Source organism: Mus musculus, chromosome 2 (genome assembly GCF_000001635.26).
Source record: "Mus musculus strain C57BL/6J chromosome 2, GRCm38.p6 C57BL/6J".
NCBI lineage: Eukaryota > Metazoa > Chordata > Mammalia > Rodentia > Muridae > Mus > Mus musculus.
This window is the reverse complement of record NC_000068.7, coordinates 160,821,568-160,842,290: the sequence shown is the minus strand read 5'-3', so window position 1 is coordinate 160,842,290 and position 20,723 is coordinate 160,821,568. Positions and strand designations below refer to the sequence as shown.

General features: G+C 40.0%; 1 protein-coding gene across 1 annotated transcript in view; it reads left to right on the top strand.

The window, feature by feature from the left end:
- The window catches only part of Zhx3 (zinc fingers and homeoboxes 3), a 102,544-nt gene that overhangs the window by 30,700 nt on the left and 51,121 nt on the right, over positions 1 to 20,723 (top strand). The window contains exon 2 of the mRNA NM_177263.3: positions 9,873 to 9,994. The gene's annotated coding sequence lies outside the window, so the exon portion shown is untranslated. The remainder of the gene's footprint in view (positions 1 to 9,872; positions 9,995 to 20,723) is intronic.

Genomic DNA, 20,723 nt, shown 5'->3' with positions numbered 1-20,723 from the left:
TAAGAGAAACTGTCTCAAAAATGAGGTGGGTAGTGATAGAGGAGAAAAACCTGATGTTTGTTAACCCCTGGCCTCTGCAAGTGCACGCTCATGCATAGAACACACACAGAGTAAATAATTAAAGATAAAATTCCATACAACTTTAAAAAGATACATTACTGTTTCACTTATAGATATATATGTATTTTTAGATTTATTGTTAATATTTTATGTATGTGAGTTTTTTGCCTCTCATGTATGTCTGTGTATCACATGCATGCCAGGTGCCTGAGGAGGTGGTGAGCCTCCATCTGGGTGCTAGGAATTGAATCCTGATCTTTTTCAATAACAACATACACTCTTAACTACTGATCCAACTATATGGCCCCGTGTATTTTAATTTTAATTACATTTATTGTGTGTGTGTTTCTATGCAAACATGCAATATCATGCATGTGGAGGTCAGAGGTCTGCTTTCAGGAGTGAGTTATTACTTCTAGCTGAAGTGAGTTCTGGGAATTAACCTCAAGTTGTTGGGCTTGGTGGCAAATGCTTTCATCCATCAAACCACCCCACTGGCCTTAAAGATATAAGAATACACAGTTTTCAAACATCTTACCTCTATCTCAGAACCACATAATAATGATACACAACTACTTTTGTGTCATTTTTTAAAAGTCCTTTGAACTTTTAATTTTTTAATAATTGAGGTGTGATTTACATAGATAAGACATATAGATATAAAAGAAACAAACAGGTGTTTTTCTTTCTGTAGGTCTGGCTGTCCTGGAACTCACTCTGTATACCAGACTAGCCTCTAACGCACAGAGATCCACTTGTCTCTGCCTCTGCTGGGATTAAAGCTGTGCACCACTACCGCCTGGAGATTTTAACTGCAGTTTTGAGAAGGGTAATCAGTATTCCAAGCACTCTCATACAAAATGTTCTTGTCAACTTGAAAAGAGCTTTTATACTCTCATTGTCATTCAGATGTAATCTCTTTTGTAATTTTTCTACCATCAGAGATTTCTTGTTTTCCCTAAAATTCTATATACCAGAGTTATATATATATTCTTTTCTAAGATTCATTTGTTCAATAAGATTTTGAGTTCAATATGATATATCAAATAAATATTATTTTTTATTGCTAAGTAGTGTTCCACTGCATACTTACCACAATCTGTCCATTCTCATGTTGACTGACCATGTGTTCAGGTACTGGCTACTTTAAAATTGAGGCTTATCAGTTTGTAGCTGTTTCACAGAGCTCAGCATGCCATCTGCTTCCCCTTTTCTGCCTGGTGAGGCTTGCAAACCTGGCATTTGTCTTGCAATAAAGGGTTGGTTTTCAGACACTTACAATAAGGACCACCACAGAAAGCAGAGAACAAAACTGAAGTTGCAGATGGCCACATCAGCAATTCAGCTATTAAACACCAAATAGCAGCCTTCAAATCAGTGAGAAACTCCATTTACAAACAGGAAAAGAGAAAAAGCAAAGGAGGAAGAAGAAAGGAAGGGCTAAGTTTTAAGAGGTTATTCCAGTTACCATCCAATGGAGAAGCCAATGCATGGAGTCAAATCACAGCAGTAGTCGCAATACTGGAGTTAGTCCCTAGCCAGCCCTGCAGCAAGTGTCCCTGAGTGCCTGGCTCCCTTCTGCTTTAGTCTTCAGGGTTGAGGAGCACTAATGCTTCAAACCCTTGCTGGGCAGCCCTTGTCTACCTTTCCAGCAGAAGTGAAATAATGAAAAGCCTCCTCTTGGCTCCTGGAAATAAAAAGCACAGAGTCAAGTAAGTGAAGTAATTGAATTGTCCTGTGCTTGGGTATGTTGTGCTATCTCAGATTAGAGATTCTGAACTGGGGGTTTGAGAAGCCAAGGTTGTCTCTCTGACAGACTAGAGTGTACCACCTCTGCCCCCAGCTTGTTTCTTGTAGAGTTTAGGCAGTTCACAAGAGCCTGTACTCCATGTGTGCATACACATGTACAGACACACATATTTGCATAAATATAAACACCAACTAGAAAGCTTCGTGTTCCACCTGTTCCCAAGTCTTGACATTAAGTTCAGGTGAACTGAGAGCAGCTAGAGTAGAGGAGTGTGAAGCAGGGCAAGGTGCGATTTAGTTATCTTGTTGAAAGCACTGGTACAGGGAGGGTGACTGTGGCTGCCCTGGAGGCAGGACCAAACAGAAAGCCTTTTCTACCTACTGTGTCAGGAGGGCTTTCTGGTTCTGGAGCAGAAATTGACAGCAGACACAGGTGCAACAGCAATTCCTTGCTTCATAGACTCAGTCTTCCAGTCTTAAATGACTTGTACTTTTGGGGACCATACAATTTCCTGGAAGTTGCTAGTCTTAGAAAGCACTACAGTTGTTTTTTTCCTGTTACCATATCTCTTTCAGTTTAAATTTTGATGTGCAAACAAGAAACCGATTGTGTTCAGCCCAAGGAATATCTATAACATCAAATGACTGTTTTCTCACAGACCTCAGCCAACATTTTTCAAGAAAATACTTTTTAAAGAGCCTTTAGGTTGAAGAGAGAACTTAGAGGTTAAGAGCACTGTCTGTGTGCTGTTGTAGAAGACCTGAGTTGTTCCTAGCACCCACATCAGGAAGCTCACAGCAAACTATAACTCCAGTTGCAGGGGATCCAATTACATGTGTGATACACACACACACAGTGACATATTTTTGCACAAATATAAAGTAAATATTTTTTTTAAATCTAATACACACTACCCTTCATATTAGAGAAATAAAAGTCTGTTTTAGAAATGATCTTCTTTTTATTAATTTTATTCTGGATAGTTAAAGAAAAGAAAAAAAATTCTTTGGGGACAGAGAAATGGTTCAGCATTGAAGTGCCCGTGGTGCAAGCTGGTCTGACAGGAATTCACTGTGTCAGAGGTCCTTGGATAGTCATGGCAATCTTGAAAAGTGAAGTCGGAAGACTTGCATGTCTGAATTTCAAAATTCACTACAAAGATGTAATAATCAAACATTATGATTCTGGCATGAATATGCATATAGATACAAGGAATAAAACTGAGAATACAGAAAAAACCCTTCTGAGTGTTGCCAATTATTTTTCAAAAGGCTTTTAAGACCATTCAGTAGTCAAAGAATAATGTTGTTAATAGTGGTGTAGAGACAAATCGTATCTTCATGTAAAACAGTGATGTTATACCCAAAATTCACACCATGTGCTAAAGTCAAAAGGAATCAAAGGCCCAGTTATAAGAGCAAAACTATGATACCTAAGTAAACATAAAGGCAAATCTCTTTTAAAAATTATTTTATGTATATGAGCATTTTGCCTGCATATATGTACATGTATCGCATGCACATGTCTGGTGCCCATAGAGGCCAGAAAAGGGGATCAGATCACCTGGAACTGGAGTTATGAATGGTTGTCAGCCACCATGTAGGTTCTGGGAACCAAACACAGGTCCTCTGGGAGAGCAACAAATGCTCTTAAGTGCTGAGCTAGGTTTCCTACCCAAAAAGCAAATCTTTATAAATGTTATAATATTATCAGTCAGTGTAACTGAGAGTAAGCACTCGTGTGCCACGGCACAACTGTAGAAGTCAGAGGCCAGTTAGGGTTTTGTTCTCTGTCTACTGTTGGCTGTACGCTTGAACTCAGGTTCTCAGGCTTTGGTAGCAAGGTCTCTTACCTCCTGACCCATCTTACTGGTCATCAGTAAATCTTGTTGATCTTGGACCCAATCAGTAAATTAAAAAAATTGGCAAATTAGAGCACATCAAAATTTAAAACTTTTGTGGACCAAAGGATGCTATCAAGAAAATACCTTACAGAACAGTAGAAAATTGAAAATCTCATAAGAGCCTGCTATTTGTCATCTTAGAACTCAACAACTAAACAACCTAATCAATATGGGTAAAGGACTTGAGTAAATTTTTCTAACGAATATATACAAATGTGTATGCATGTGAAAAGATACTCAGCACATTAGTTATTGAGAAAATACAGATCAAACTACAATGACGTACCATTTCATATCCACAGGATGGCTATATCCTTGAGAGCAAAGCAAAACAGAAATTAATAAAGTTATAAGTATTGATGAGGATGTGAAGAGTCCCCACATGTACTTTGCTGGTAAGAATGGAGAACAGTGTAGCTTCTGTTGACAACAATTCAGTAATGCCCTAAAAAGTTGAATGCAGAATTTTCATGTGACAAAGAAGTTTCACCCTCAGGTATTTACCCTAGTAATTGGAAACATGTTTTCAAATATTTAATGTTTATAAATAGTTTTATTAATAGCAATGCTATTAACAATGGCCAAAAGATTAAAAACAACCTGGTATTCATCAATACATAAATCAGTGAAGAACTGTGATACGTACAGTGGGTTTTTCATGGTAAAAAGAAATAAAATGGTGATACATAATACAATTTAGATGAAATACAGTGTTAACTGAAAGAAGCAGACATGGAGGGTCATGTTACATGATTCTGTTGATATCAGTTATTCCAAGGAAGTTAAGCATTGTAGCTCATACCATGTAATCACAGCATTTAGGAGAATGAAGGTCGTCTGAGAGTTCGAGACTAGTCTGGGTATATATAGTGAGTTTCAAAACAACAGAAACAAAAGAAGTAACCCAAAGAAATAACTCTAAAATAACATAAATCAAATTGGTGATTTCTAGGGATTAGGGGTGGGTGCTGGTAATAACTGCTTATGAGTACAAGGTTTTATTTTTAATTGCTGAAAATATTTTGTGAATGGGTAGAGGTAATTGTTGCTCAGTGCTGTGAATAGTCTAAATACCACTGAATTGTTCATTTATGTCTATGGTGAGTATTACATTATGTAGATTTTGCTTATTAAAGATTACATCATAGGCTTTCTGTGATCTCACAAATAACTATAGGTTTCCTGTCATAGTTACCTTGTGACTTGTTGGAATCCACATGATTTTGTAGCATTGCTCCATTGGGACATTTCTCTCTGTGGGTGGTTAATCTTAAAGACAGATGGTCCTAAGTGGGTTTCTTCCTATAATAACAATTAAGGAATGTAGTTTTGACTTATCATTTTTATTTGATTAATTTTGGAAAACATCTACCTTCGATTAATAATTTAAAATATAGGCTGGTCTGACATTGATTAGCTTCTTTATTTAGCCTGTTTAAACCAGCTTTGTCTTGTTTAGGAATTCAGCAACATTTGATTTATGAAAATGTGTAGAAAGCAATGCAGTTGTATTTTGGGGGGTGGGGTGGGGGGGTGGCTTCTTCTGTGCTACAGGTAGGAACGTTCGTTTTACTCTGCAACTACTGTGAATGCTTCTTGGTACCAGGAGAATTGGTGTTGCAAAAAGAAATTATATTTTCAGTTCAATCAAGCACATTTTGTGCAAAACTTAAACACATTGATTTCTTCATTGTCCACCTGCTTTGTGTTTTTGAAGGATGCATTCTGTCAGTGGAGCTGAGGGTGAGAAGAGCTTCTCACACAGAGATAGGTGTGTGTTGGTCATGAAGCTTTTCTTCAGGAATGAAGCCAGTGGCTTCTAGCCCATAGGCACTGCTGTATTTTATGGGTCCTTGTCTTTTCAGATATGTATATGTTAGTTGTCTTGTATACCTGATGCTTCTTATGACAAAAATACACCATCCAGGCTAAAGAGTCTAGAGCTTTGAAACAAACAATATTCAAATGGTCTGTAGTGAATCAAGCTGTTTGCTGCTTACATTATTAGCATTGTGTCCCTGCCAGCTGAACTGGAAAGTGAAGAAGTGTCTTACTTATATTGTGACTTCAAAGTTAAAGGTGATTTGGTGAACAACAAAATAGCTATAAATAAATAGAATAAGTTAGAGGTGAGTGAATGTAATTGTTTATGATAATTATTGCTTCTGATTTTCACATCAGATATTCTTTCTTTTCAGGAAAAAATACTTATTTTTATTTTATATGTATGAGTGTTTTGTTTTCCTGCATGTATGTCTGTGTACCACATGTGTGCCTGTTACCCACAGAAGATCCCTTAGAACTGGACCTACAGATAGCTGTAAGCTGTCATGCTGGTACTGGGAACTGAATCCAGGGCTTCTGCAAGAGTTGGCAGTGCTCTTAATCACTGAGCCATCTCTCTAGACTCCAGATTTTCTTCTTCTTCTGTTCATAAGATAATTTTCTAAAATAAAAAAGTCAGAGAATTATGAATTAGGTTTTTAATAAATTATGAATTAGGAAAAACCCAGGGAAACAAAAGCGAAACAGTGATGAGTGTTCAATGTACTGGAAAATTAAAATTAAATTTGCTTGCCTGTGAAAAGCATCATAGTACACGTGGCATGGCTAAAATAATTTACTGAATTTCTGTGTGTCATCATCTGGGTATTAGAACGATAGAATTTACATACTAAGATCATGGTAAGGATTATATGTGCTAATGTAGCTGAAGCTCCTAGTGCAGAGTAGAAGCAGTAGGAAAGGCGTAAGTGCATGTTAGGATAAAAGAATGCTGGTAATAAATTGTAGCCATTTTGGTTTGTTTGTGAGGGCCAAACCTGTTTGTATTCATAGATATTCACAACCCTGATGCCCTTGTAATGTAGCAAGATGTGAATATCTGAAACTTCAAGCCCTTCTTACTAGCATACTCACTTTGGGTCCATTTTGTTTTGTTTTTTTTTTCCATTTTTTATTAGGTATTTAGCTCATTTACATTTGCAATGCTATACCAAAAGTCCCCCATACCCACCCACCCCCACTCCCCTACCCACCCACTCCCCCTTTTTGGCCCTGGCGTTCCCCTGTACTGGGGCATACAAAGTTTGCGTGTCCAATGGGCCTCTCTTTCCAGTGATGGCCGACTAGGCCATCTTTTGATACATATGCTAGAGTATCAAAGCTAGAGTCAAGAGCTCCGGGGTACTGGTTAGTTCATAATGTTGTTCCACCTATAGGGTTGCAGATCCCTTTAGCTCCTTGGGTTCTTTCTCTAGCTCCTCCATTGGGAGCCCTGTGATCCATCCATTAGCTGACCATGAGCATCCACTTCTGTGTTTGCTAGGCCCCGGCATAGTCTCACAAGAGACAGCTACATCTGGGTCCTTTCGATAAAATCTTGCTAGGGTATGCAATGGTGTCAGCGTTTGGATGCTGATTATGGGGTGGATCCCTGGATATGGCAGTCTCTACATGGTCCATCCTTTCATCTCAGCTCCAAACTTTGTCTCTGTAACTCCTTCCATGGGTGTTTTGTTCCCAATTCTAAGGAGGGGCATAGTGTCGACACTTCAGTCTTCATTCTTCTTGAGTTTCATGTGTTTAGCAAATTGTACCTTATATCTTGGGAATCCTAGGTTTGGGGCTAATATCCACTTATCAGTGAGTACATATTGTGTGAGTTCCTTTGTGACTGTGTTACCTCACTCAGGATGATGCCCTCCAGGTCCATCCATTTGGCTAGGAATTTCATAAATTCATTCTTTTTAATAGCTGAGTAGTACTCCATTGTGTAGATGTACCACATTTTCTGTATCCATTCCTCTGTTGAGGGGCATCTGGGTTCTTTCCAGCTTCTGGCTATTATAAATAAGGCTGCTATGAACATAGTGGAGCATGTGTCCTTCTTACCAGTTGGGGCATCTTCTGGATATATGCCCAGGAGAGGTATTGCTGGATCCTCCGGTAGTACTATGTCCAATTTTCTGAGGAACCACCAGACTGACTTCCAGAGTGGTTGTACAAGCCTGCAATCCCACCAACAATGGAGGAGTGTTCCTCTTTCTCCACATCCACGCCAGCATCTGCTGTCACCTGAATTTTTGATCTTAGCCATTCTGACTGGTGTGAGGTGGAATCTCAGGGTTGTTTTGATTTGCATTTCCCTGATGATTAAGGATGTTGAACATTTTTTCAGGTGCTTCTCTGCCATTCGGTATTCCTCAGGTGAGAATTCTTTGTTCAGTTCTGAGCCCCATTTTTTTAATGGGGTTATTCGATTTTCTGAAGTCCACCTTCTTGAGTTCTTTATATATGTTGGATATTAGTCCCCTATCTGATTTAGGATAGGTAAAGATCCTTTCCCAATCTGTTGGTGGTCTTTTTGTCTTATTGACGGTGTCTTCTTCGGTGAAGTAGCTGGATATAAAATAAACTCAAACAAGTCAATGGCCTTTCTCTATACAAAGAATAAACAGGCTGAGAAAGAAATTAGGGAAACAACACCCTTCTCAATAGTCACAAATAGTATAAAATATCTTGGCGTGACTCTAACTAAGGAGGTGAAAGATCTGTATGATAAAAACTTCAAATCTCTGAAGAAAGAAATTAAAGAAGATCTCAGAAGATGGAAAGATCTCCCATGCTCATGGATTGGCAGGATAAACATTGTAAAAATGGCTATCTTGCCAAAAGCAATCTACAGATTCAATGCAATCCCCATCAAAATTCCAACTCAATTCTTCAACGAATTAGAAGGAGCAATTTGCAAATTCATCTGGAATAACAAAAAACCTAGGATAGCAAAAAGTCTTCTCAAGGATAAAAGAACCTCTGGTGGAATCACCATGCCTGACCTAAAGCTTTACTACAGAGCAATTATGATAAAAACTGCATGGTACTGGTATAGAGACAGACAAGTAGACCAATGGAATAGAATTGAAGACCCAGAAATGAACCCACACACCTATGGTCACTTGATCTTCGACAAGGGAACTAAAACCATCCAGTGGAAGAAAGACAGCATTTTCAACAAATGGTGCTGGCACAACTGGTTGTTATCATGTAGAAGAATGCGAATCGATCCATACTTATCTCCTTGTACTAAGGTCAAATCTAAGTGGAGCAAAGAACTTCACATAAAACCAGAGACACTGAAACTTATAGAGGAGAAAGTGGGGAAAAGCCTTGAAGATATGGGCACAGGGGAAAAATTCCTGAACAGAACAGCAATGGCATGTGCTGTAAGATCGAGAATTGACAAATGGGACCTAATGAAACTCCAAAGTTTCTGCAAGGGTCCATTTTGTTAATTGGCATTTTAACCAAGAAGAATGCTTTGGTAAAGGAATATAGAACTCAAAAGCACTGTGTTTTTAAGTCCTTTCTCAGTAACTTTAAGAACTCATAAAGCATCTTTGGTGGTTTTGGTTTAAAAGACTTTGCTTTATTCCTTCACTATAAATTGCCATATGCCTAACATTGCCCGTGGGCAAAATGGGATGAAGTAGATGCAAGAATCTGAGAGGAGAAAGAAAAATAGTTGTTGCTTGGCCTAGAATGAAAAAATATATATGTGTGTGTGTGTGTGTGTGTGTATGTGTGTATGTACATATATATATATATATATATATATATATATATATATATACACACATATGTATGTATATATGAATAGATAGATAGATAGATAGATAGATAGATAGATAGATAGATAGGTAGATAGATAGATAGATAGGTAGGTAGATAGGGGGGACACATGTGCCTAGGGCTTCAAAGGAAGAAAAAAAATTACCACATCTTTAGGTTATCCTGGAAGTTGAAGGCCACATGCTTATCAGCTAATTATTGCTGTCAGATTGCCGGAAGCTTAACTAGAGTGGGGGATGAAGAGATTTTAATGAATCATCTTGATTTGATGGCTGAGCTCACTGACCTGTGTTTGTATGCTCCAGTCTCAGTTTTAAGTAGTCAGAGCTCACATCAGTGATCCAGCAGCACTCGCAGTTGCTGTCAATCATCATGTGCATTTTAATGACCTCACTTGGCTCTGTGCACCTGGTATTTGTCCAGGGCTCTGATAATGAATTAGGAAAGATTAAGGAAGTTAGATAAGTGGACTTCCTAGAAATGTGCTTTCTTTTCTTGTGAGGTGATGGAATTATGCTTCTTTTACAGGGCTGAATTGCAGCTACAGAGGCAGCAAACGACTCCTTAAAGATGCCACAGGACTGCAGAAAGTGAAGGGGACCTTGGAGAAGATGATGAAGGAAAAAGAATGTTTCTCCCAAGGACAAGAAGTATGTCTGTATTTTAACAAAATTCTTGCTGTATCCAGTACAAAGTCTGTAATGTCTGAGGTGTGATAGCCATTTTTAGTTTTTATTACTGTTACACATTCTTTTTTTCATAGTATGGTGGTGTAGTGGTGATGGTATCATGGTTACAAGTCTCATGTAGTTTTGGTCTGCACCTCCAAATGCCAGCATACACACTTACACACTAGTTGGTTTTAATCCACACTTAACAATGCATGGAAAGTATCTCTCTTTAAACTTTCATTTCTTTTATGTGCTATTTTCCCAAGTTTATGGGTACCTTTTCTTTCTTTTTGTAATTACATTTGCCAGTACTATCACTTTTAGTTTATTCACAAATATTCCTAGTTGAAATATTAAACTTTCATTGGGCAGTGGATCACATTTTTTGATTTATTTATTACATATAAGTACACTGGAGTTGTCTTCAGACCCACCAGGAGAGAGCACCCATCTCATTACAGATAGTTGTGAGCCACCATGTGGTTGATGAGACTTGAACTCAGTACCTCCAGAAGAGCAGTCAGTGTTCTTAACCGCTGAGCCATCTCTCCAACCCATGTGGTTCACATTTTTAATTCCAGCACTTGGCAGGTAGAAGCAGGGAGATCTCTGAGTTTGAGGCCAGCCTGGTCTGCAGAGTAAGATCCAAGACAGCCAGGGGGTACCATAGAAACCCTGTCTCTTGAGGCCCCAGGGAAGGGGGATTCTGGCGGGGTGGGGAACAGAGGGAGAACACCCTCTCAGAGGCAAGGGGAAGGGGGAAAGGGATGAGGAACTGTGAAAGGGGGGACTGGGAGGGTGGCTACAACTGGAAGGTACATAAATAAAACAATTTTTTAAAAAAGAAACCCTGAGTAATAGTGTCAGGCCTTGGGACCTCTCCTTGAGCTGGATTCCACTTTGGGCCTGTCACTGGACCTTCTTTTCCTCAGGCTCCTCTTCATTTTCATCCCTGTAATTCTTTCAGACAGGAACAATTATGGATGAGAGATGTGACTGTGGGATGGCAACCCCATCCCTCCCTTGATGTCCTCTCTTCCTACTGGAGGTGGACTCTGTAAGTTCCCTCTCCCTACTGTCAGGCATTTCATCTAAGATCCTTCTCTTTGAGTCCTGAGAGTCTCTCACCTCCCAGGTCTCTGGTGCATTCTGGAGGGTCCCCCAATCTCCTATTTCCCTAGGTTGTCTGTTTCCATTCTTTCTGCTGGCCCTCAGGGCTTCAGTCCTTTTCCCTCACCCAATACCAGATCAGGTTCTCATCTCTCTCCTACTTCCCTCCCAGGTCCCTCCCTCCCTCCCCACTTGTGATTGCTTTCTTCTCTCTCCTAAGTGGGACTAGGGCATCCTCACTTGGGCACTTCAGTTTTTTGAGTTCGGTGGATTGTATCTTGGGTATTCTGTACTTTTTTTTTTTGGCTAATATCCACTTAGTGAGTACATGTCATGCACATCTTTTTCAGTCTAAGTTACCTCACTCAGGATGATATTTTCTAGTTCCATCCATTTGCCTGCAAAACTCAGGATGTCCTCGTTCATAATTGCAGAGTAGTATTCCATTGTGTAAATGAACCACTTTTTCTGTATCCATTCTTCTGTCCTGGCACGTCTAGGTTACTTACAGCTTCTGGCTATCACAAATAAGGCCTCTATGAATGTAGTTGGAGCACTCACAAAAAGGGACCTATCATGACTGCCCTCCAAAAGACCCAACAAGCAGCCAAAAGAGTCAGATGAAGATATTTGTACCCAACCAATGGACAGCAGCAGCTGATCCCTGTTGTTGAATTAGGGAAGGCTGATAGAAGCTGAGGAGAAGGGTGATCTTGTAGGAGAACCAGCAATCTCAATTAATCGACCCCCGAGATCTCTCAAACACTGAACCACCAAACAGACAGCATACATCAGCTGATATGAGGCCCCCAGGACACATACAGTAGAGGACATCCGGGTCTGTGTTCATTCAGAGATGATACACCTAACCCTCAAGAGACTGGAGGCCCCAGGGAATTTAGAGGTCAGGTGGGGAGGGGAGTGGGTTCATCATGTGGAGACAGGGGTGGGGAGGAGATATGGGATGTGGAACAGTCGAAGGTTGGATGGGGTGGAATAAAATATGGAGTGTAAAAATTAAAAAATAAAAGAAATAAATAAAAAACTCCTGTCTTGAAAAAAACAAAATAATAATAATAACAACAATAACAATAATAAAAACTTTCTTGGGGGTTGTTTCTTTGAGTCAGAGTTTTGCTTTAAAGCTCATGCTGCTCTTGAATCTATAATTCTCCTGCCTTAGCTTTTAAGGAGTATTAAAGTTACAGATGTGCCACTAAAGCTGGCTTTGAAACAAAACCTAAAAAAATAAAAGAAAAACATCTTTTGTTTTTTCAAGATAGGGTTTCTCTGTATAGCCCTGGCTGTCCTGGAACTGACTTGGTAGACCAGTCTGGCCTCAAAGTCAGAGATCCACCTGCCTCTACCTTCCAAGGGCTGGGATTTAAGGTGTGTATCACCATGCCTAATTACAAAAAAATATTTTTTTAAATATAAAGGGTTTTTGTAAAGTAAGCTGTTCCTTAGCCAGTTTCTTTCTGAGGCAGCAGTCCTGCAGCTCCCAGTGAATCCTTTCAGAGTGGTGTCTGGCATGATAACATGTACCTGTAATAATCAGCACTCTGAGAGGAAAAAGGATTATTTCCAGTCTGAGATTAGCTTTCACTACATAAATAATACTATGTCTCAAAAAAAAAAGCAAAACAAAATGCAGTTCATTTCCTTTTGAAGTTCCTTGAAATTCTTTTGTTTGCTTCTTTAGTTGTATAATTTTTTTTGTAATACTGAAAGAGATGCTTGTTGTCTTTCATTCATATTCTCTCTCTCTCTCTCTCTCTCTCTCTCTCTCTCTCTCTCTCTCTCTCTCTCTCTCTCTCTCTCTCTCTCCCCCTCTCTCTCTCTTTCTCTCTCATGTTTATCAGATTGTCTTTGAACTCAGACATCTGCCTAACTCTTTCTCCTGAGTTCAGGGATTAAAGTTGGTTCTGTTTCCTTTTTAAGATTTATTTTTATCAGGGGGAGGGGAAGAAAGAATATAAATGTTAAAGGATGAGTGCATATATGTATGGGTACCCATGGAGGCCAGAAGAGGGGGTTGGATCTGGATCTCCTTGGATCTGGAGTTGTGAGCTGCCTCTCGTGGGTGCTGAGAACCAAACTTGAGTCTTCTGCAGGAACAGTAAACACCACACACCACTCTTAACTGTTGAGCAATCTCTCCATTCTCTAGTCTCTAGATAATCTGTAACAATTATTTTGTGTGTAGTAACTTTAGAACACTTCCTAGGCTCACTAATATTTGAAAGTTTTTTCTCTTACAAACAGATTATTGTTGGTTTTCACCTTTGTTATAACCTTTTTGAGGGGGGATTTTGTGTCTGATGTAGAAATTTATGCTTTCTGTTTTTAGGGTTGGTATTGCATTTTCTTTCTTTCTTTTTCTTTTTCTTTTCTTTTTTTTTTTTTTTTTTTTTTTGAGACAGGGTTTCTCTGTGTAGCCCTGGCTGTCCTGGAGCTCACTCGGTAGACCAGGTTGGCCTTGAACTCAGAAATCCACCTGCCTCTGCCTCCCAAGTGCTGGGATTAAAGGAGTGCATGCGCCACCACTGCCTGGTGCTATTACATTTTCTTCTGTTTTCTGAATTTGTTTATTTTAATATTAATTTTAATATTCGTTCCTTTTCAAAGAATATTTGTTTCCTTTTGGCCTTGAAATGAGTTTTAAAGTGAACAATCTTTTGAATTCTGCAAGTGCTAAAAAGAATCTTTATTTATTTACACTCATCAGAGCAGGAGCAGGAATACATCATTCCATTCATATTCAGAAACTCAGTTTCTCTCTTTCTTGGCATTTTCTCTTCCTAATCCTAACCTGTATTTTCTCTTGTCCACCAATTATTTTTTTCTTTTCCTTCATATCCTACATATATTGTCTCTAAAATGTATCAGTTCTTCGGAGCTTTAGTTGGTTCTTCTATTTATTTTTTATTTCTGATCCATTCAGTTAATAACCACTGAGGCCTTGTCTGCAACTGATAGGCAGTGAGTGAAGACAGTGAGTGCAGGCAGGTCACACAGAGCTAAGTGTAGCTCTGTCCCTGCCTTCAAGATCACCACGCTGGGTGAGGTGGTGGCATGTGATACAAACATAACAACAATGGCAGATTGTTTTGTTTGTGGGTAAAGACATTCTGTAAGCTGAGGGTTGCCTAGCCAGCAAGTTTAAGTCTGCATCTTATAGGCTGTACCACAGAAGTCTTATGGAGGGAAACTGTGCTGTGTGAGTTCATTCTTAGAAAGGAGACTCTGTGAAGCTAACAGCAGGAAGGAAAGGCAACTAAGAAACTGTAGTTGTCTCCAGATGAAAGGTGAGGGCTATTGGCATAAGAGCCCACAGTAGGGATGGAGAATATAATGTTTGAAGCAGAATCTACAAACACTGGTGTGTGTAGTGTGGGGATTAAAGGATATCACCAAAGGGTTTTTGTTTATTAGTCTTATAGAAAGTAATGATAGAACTGTTGATCAACTGAGATTGAGGATATGAGGGGAGGACAGAAACTAATTTGGAGATAGGCAAGAGAGAATCTATTTTAGTACTTGATGATGTTTAGGGAAACACCTAGATGCTAAAATGGGCCAGTCAAGGCTGGAGATACGGTGTTTTACTCATTTGCATTGAGGAGAATGCAACTTCCAAACAATGGGTATAAGCCCTTCAAAATAGAGCATTTAGGCAGAAAATAAAACAGGCTCTTGGGAAAGGCCAAACTCTATGTACAGGAAATCAAAACATAATGAGCATTTTAATGTCTAGCATGTAGTGGCTAAGTCTCCTCAAATGGCTTTCTTGATCTTCTCAACAGCCCTGTGCATGGAAATTATTACTCTGCCTTGTGAGCCAGGAAACTAAGGCTCCAAGGCAAGCTAGGCAAGCAGTGGGATTGCAAGCCAGGACCTAATGCCAAGTCTGTGCTTTTCTGCTAGAAGCAAAGAAGTGACAAGTAGACAAGATGATTGCCTACAAGGAGCAATGGTTAGCAGGCCACATACTCAGAGATGAGTAGGATAAGGACACATTAAATCTCTGGGTTCTCAAAAAACTAAAAGCTTTGCCCACATGCTCAGTTTCTATAGAGTACCTAAGCCAGCCTGTCCTGGATTCAGTGAGGACCAGGGAGCAGTTCTGTGTCATAGAAACAAGAAGGAAACCTAGTTTGGGGGCTGTGGCTTCATGGTTAATTGTTCACATATGACAGCGTGTGCATGTATTGTTCACATATGAGGTATTCTGATTTGCTCAAGTCTTTAAACCTTTGAGGCCTATAGCTCTTAGCTTGTCTTTTGACGTTAGATATTATAAAAACAAGGGCCTTGATCCCCTTTGTGCCATCTGCTTGTTTAACTTGTTTACTTGAAAGTTATTTTTGCTTTGTTCTATTTTCTTTCTACATGTTTTTAGATGTTTCTAGACTGCAGACACTCTGGGGTAACTCTTTTGATTGCTATTTATTCATGAGACCCTGGGGGCTTCTTCTGTTTCTTCTCTCAGTTCTTTCTACTCTGGAAGTTGTTTCCTTCTGCCATTTTAGTCTTGTTCAGCTCACTTTTCTCCAGAACTCTTAATTCACAGGTTATGACTTTCCTCTAGGAAACAGCGCTCTAACAACAGAGGCAGTGGTGCTAAAAGCCAAACTCTAAAGCAGGATGCCTAGGTTGAAATTTTGGCTATGAACCAAAGGCAAGTTATTTCCTGAGTGTCTCAGTTTGCTCATCTGTAAACTTTGAGACAATAATAGTATTGACTACCAGAGGTTGTGTTAGGGGTTAAAAGACATACAACATGTAAAACGTTCAGAACAGATGACATCTAGTATGCCATGTGATACACCACTACTAACTTAGCATTCTAAGGGGAGAAATAGTGGGAGAGATGATCTCTTTGATTGTCATCTGACCCATACAAACAAGCAAGAATTCACAGACTGTTGGTTCCTTTACTTGATGATGAAAAATAGGCAATCAGATAGTCTTCTCTTATACTACCCTGAATTCACCAGGGAACATGTTAGTTTTGGCCAAATGTAGCATCTGGAGATATCCACTGCAGATACCCACTGTATGACCTCACTTTCCCTATCTCAGTGTTCAATTGATCTTCCTTAACAAACCATAAAATTATTTCCATCCTCCAGGGTAGCTCTTCCAAATTAAAAAAAAACAAAAGTTCTCTTTGAGCTTTCTCATCTACAAACAACACTTTAGAGATGGTTAATCTTCATTGTCAACTTGACTGGGTTTGGAAGCATCTAAGAAACAGGGTGTGGATGAGGTTATTTCTGATTAACTGGAGAGGGAAGACCCACCCTGAATGTGGGTAGCACTATCCTTTAGAATGGGGATCTACAATGAATAAAAGAGTCAGGGGAAAGGGTAAGTGAGCTTTACTACCAGTATTTATCTCTCTCCACTTCTTGACTAGGACCACAAAACCAGTTCTTGCTCCTGCTACCATGTTTCCCTGCCATGAATTATATCTTCTCCAACTCCAAGCCAAAATAAATGAACTAAAGTTCCTTTTGTCACCTATTGTCACACAATGACAAGAAAAGCAATTAATACTATTTAACTGACTCCAGCCCAGGGCTTCCTGGCCAGCGGAGTTGCCTGACACTCGCAAGGGCCCCCACAGGATTCCCCACGGGATCCTAAGACCTCTGGTGAGTGGAACACAGCGCCTTCCCCAATCCAATCGCGCGGAACCTGAGACTGCGGTACATAGGGAAGCAGGCTACCCGGGCCTGATCTGGGGCACAAGTCCCTTCCGCTCGACTCGAGCCCCGGGCTACCTTGCCAGCAGAGTCTTGCCCAACACCCGCAAGGGCCCACACGGGACTCCCCACGGGATCCTAAGACCTCTGGTGAGTGGAACACAGCGCCGGCCCCAATCCAATCGCGCGGAACCTGAGACTGCGGTACATAGGGAAGCAGACTGCCCTGGCCTGACCCGGGACAAAAGCCCCTTCCGCTCCACTCCAGCCCAGGGCTTCCTGGCCAGCGGAGTTGCCTGACACTGGCAAGGGCCCCCACAGGATTCTCCACGGGATCCCAAGACCTCTGGTGAGTGGAACACAGCCCTGGCCCCAATCCAATCGCGCAGAACCTGAGACTGCGGTACATAGGGAAGCAGACTGCCCGGGCCTGACCCGGGACAAAAGCCCCTTCCACTCCACTCCAGCCCAGGGCTTCCTGACCAGCGGAGTTGCCTGACACCCGCAAGGGCCCATACAGGATTCCTCACGGGATCCTAAGACCTCTAGTGAGTGGAACACAACTTCTGCCAGGAGTCCGGTTTGAACACCAGATATCTGGGTACCTTCCCTGCAAGAAGAGTGCTTTCCTGCAGAGAATACTCTACCCACTGAAACCAAGGAGAGTGCTACCCTCCCAGGTCTGCTTATAGAGGCTAACAGAGTCACCTGAAGTACAAGCTCTTAACAGAGACAACTATAACAGCTAGCTTCAGAGATTACCAGATGGCGAAAGGCAAACGTAAGAATCCTACTAACAGAAATCAAGACCACTCACCATCATCAGAACGCAGCACTCCCACCCCACCTAGTCCTGGGCACCCCAACACAACTGAAAATCTAGACCCAGATTTAAAAGCATTTTTCATGATGATGATAGAGGACATCAAGAAGGACTTTCATAAGTCACTTAAAGAATTACAGGAGAGCACTGCTAAAGAGTTACAGGCCCTTAAAGAAAAGCAGGAAAACACAGCCAAACAGGTAGAAGTCCTTAAAGAAAAACAGGAAAACACATCCAAACAGGTAATGGAAATGAACAAAACCATACTAGAACTAAAAGGGGAAGTAGACACAGTAAAGAAAACCCAAAGCGAGGCAACGCTGGAGATAGAAACCCTAGGAAAGAGATCTGGAACCATAGATGCCAGCATCAGCAACAGAATACAAGAAATGGAAGAGAGAATCTCAGGTGCAGAAGATTCCATAGAGAACATCGACACAACAGTCAAAGAAAATACAAAATGCAAAAGGATCCTAACTCAAAACATCCAGGAAATCCAGGACACAATGAGAAGACCAAACCTACGCATAATAGGAGTGGATGAGAATGAAGATTTTCAACTCAAAGGACCAGCAAACATCTTCAACAAAATAATTGAAGAAAACTTCCCAAACATAAAGAAAGAGATGTCCATGATCATACAAGAAGCCTACAGAACTCCAAATAGACTGGACCAGAAAAGAAATTCCTCCCGACACATAATAATCAGAACAACAAATGCACTAAATAAAGATAGAATATTAAAAGCAGTAAGGGAGAAAGGTCAAGTAACATATAAAGGAAGGCCTATCAGAATTACACCAGACTTTTCACCAGAGATTATGAAAGCCAGAAGAGCCTGGACAGATATTATACAGACACTAAGAGAACACAAATGCCAGCCCAGGCTACTATACCCGGCCAAACTCAATTACCATAGATGGAGAAACCAAAGTATTCCACGACAAAACCAAATTCACACAATATCTTTCCACGAATCCAGCCCTTCAAAGGATAATAACAGAAAAGAAGCAATACAAGGACAGAAATCACGCACTAGAACAAACAAGAAAGTAATCCCTCAACAAACCAAAAAGAAGACAGCCACAAGAACAGAATGCCAACTCTAACAACAAAAATAAAAGGAAGCAACAATTACTTTTCCTTAATATCTCTTAATATCAATGGACTCAATTCCCCAATAAAAAGACATAGACTAACAGACTGGCTACACAAACAGGACCCAACATTCTGCTGCTTACAGGAAACCCATCTCAGGGAAAAAGACAGACACTACCTCAGAGTGAAAGGCTGGAAAACAATTTTCCAAGCAAATGGTCTGAAGAAACAAGCTGGAGTAGCCATTCTAATATCTGATAAAATCGACTTCCAACCCAAAGTTATCAAAAAAGACAAGGAGGGACACTTCATACTCATCAAAGGTAAAATCCTCCAAGAGGAACTCTCAATTCTGAATATCTACGCTCCAAATGCAAGGGCAGCCACATTCATTAAAGACATTTTAGTAAAGCTCAAAGCACACATTGCACCTCACACAATAATAGTGGGAGACTTCAACACACCACTTTCATCAAGGGACAGATCGTGGAAACAGAAACTAAACAGGGACACAGTGAAACTAACAGAAGTTATGAAACAAATGGACCTAACAGATATCTACAGAACATTTTATCCTAAAACAAAAGGATATACCTTCTTCTCAGCACCTCACGGGACCTTCTCCAAAATTGACCATATAATTGGCCACAAAACAGGCCTTAACAGATACAAAAATATTGAAATTGTCCCATGTATCCTATCAGACCACCATGGCCTAAGACTGATCTTCAATAACAACATAAATAATGGAAAGCCAACATTCACGTGGAAACTCAACAACACTCTTCTCAATGATACCTTGGTCAAGGAAGGAATAAAGAAAGAAATTAAAGACTTTTTAGAGTTTAATGAAAATGAAGCCACAACGTACCCAAACCTTTGGGACACAATGAAAGCATTTCTAAGAGGGAAACTCATAGCTCTGAGTGCCTCCAAGAAGAAACGGGAGAGAGCACATACTAGCAGCTTGACAACACATCTAAAAGCTCTAGAAAAAAAGGAAGCAAATTCACCCAAGAGGAGTAGACGGCAGGAAATAATCAAACTCAGGGGTGAAATCAACCAAGTGGAAACAAGAAGAACTATTCAAAGAATTAACCAAACGAGGAGTTGGTTCTTTGAGAAAATCAACAAGATAGATAAACCCTTAGCTAGACTTACTAAAGGGCACAGGGACAAAATCCTAATTAACAAAATCAGAAATGAAAAGGGAGACATAACAACAGATCCTGAAGAAATCCAAAACACCATCAGATCCTTCTACAAAAGGTTATACTCAACAAAACTGGAAAACCTGGACGAAATGGACAAATTTCTGGACAGATACAAGGTACCAAAGTTGAGTCAGGATCAAGTTGACCATCTAAACAGTCCCATATCACCTAAAGAAATAGAAGCAGTTATTAATAGTCTCCCAGCCAAAAAAAGCCCAGGACCAGACGGGTTTAGTGCAGAGTTCTATCAGACCTTCAAAGAAGATCTAATTCCAGTTCTGCACAAACTATTTCACAAAATAGAAGTAGAAGGTACTCTACCCAACTCATTTTATGAAGCCACTATTACTCTGATACCTAAACCACAGAAAGATTCAACAAAGATAGAGAACTTCAGACCAATTTCTCTTATGAATATCGATGCAAAAATCCTCAATAAAATTCTTGCTAACCGAATCCAAGAACATATTAAAGCAATCATCCATCCTGACAAAGTAGGTTTTATTCCAGGAATGCAGGGATGGTTTAATATACGAAAATCCATCAATGTAATCCATTATATAAACAAACTCAAAGACAAAAACCACATGATCATCTCGTTAGATGCAGAAAAAGCATTTGACAAGATTCAACACCCATTCATGATAAAAGTTTTGGAAAGATCAGGAATTCAAGGCCCATACCTAAACATGATAAAAGCAATCTACAGCAAACCAGTAGTCAACATCAAAGTAAATGGAGAGAAGCTGGAA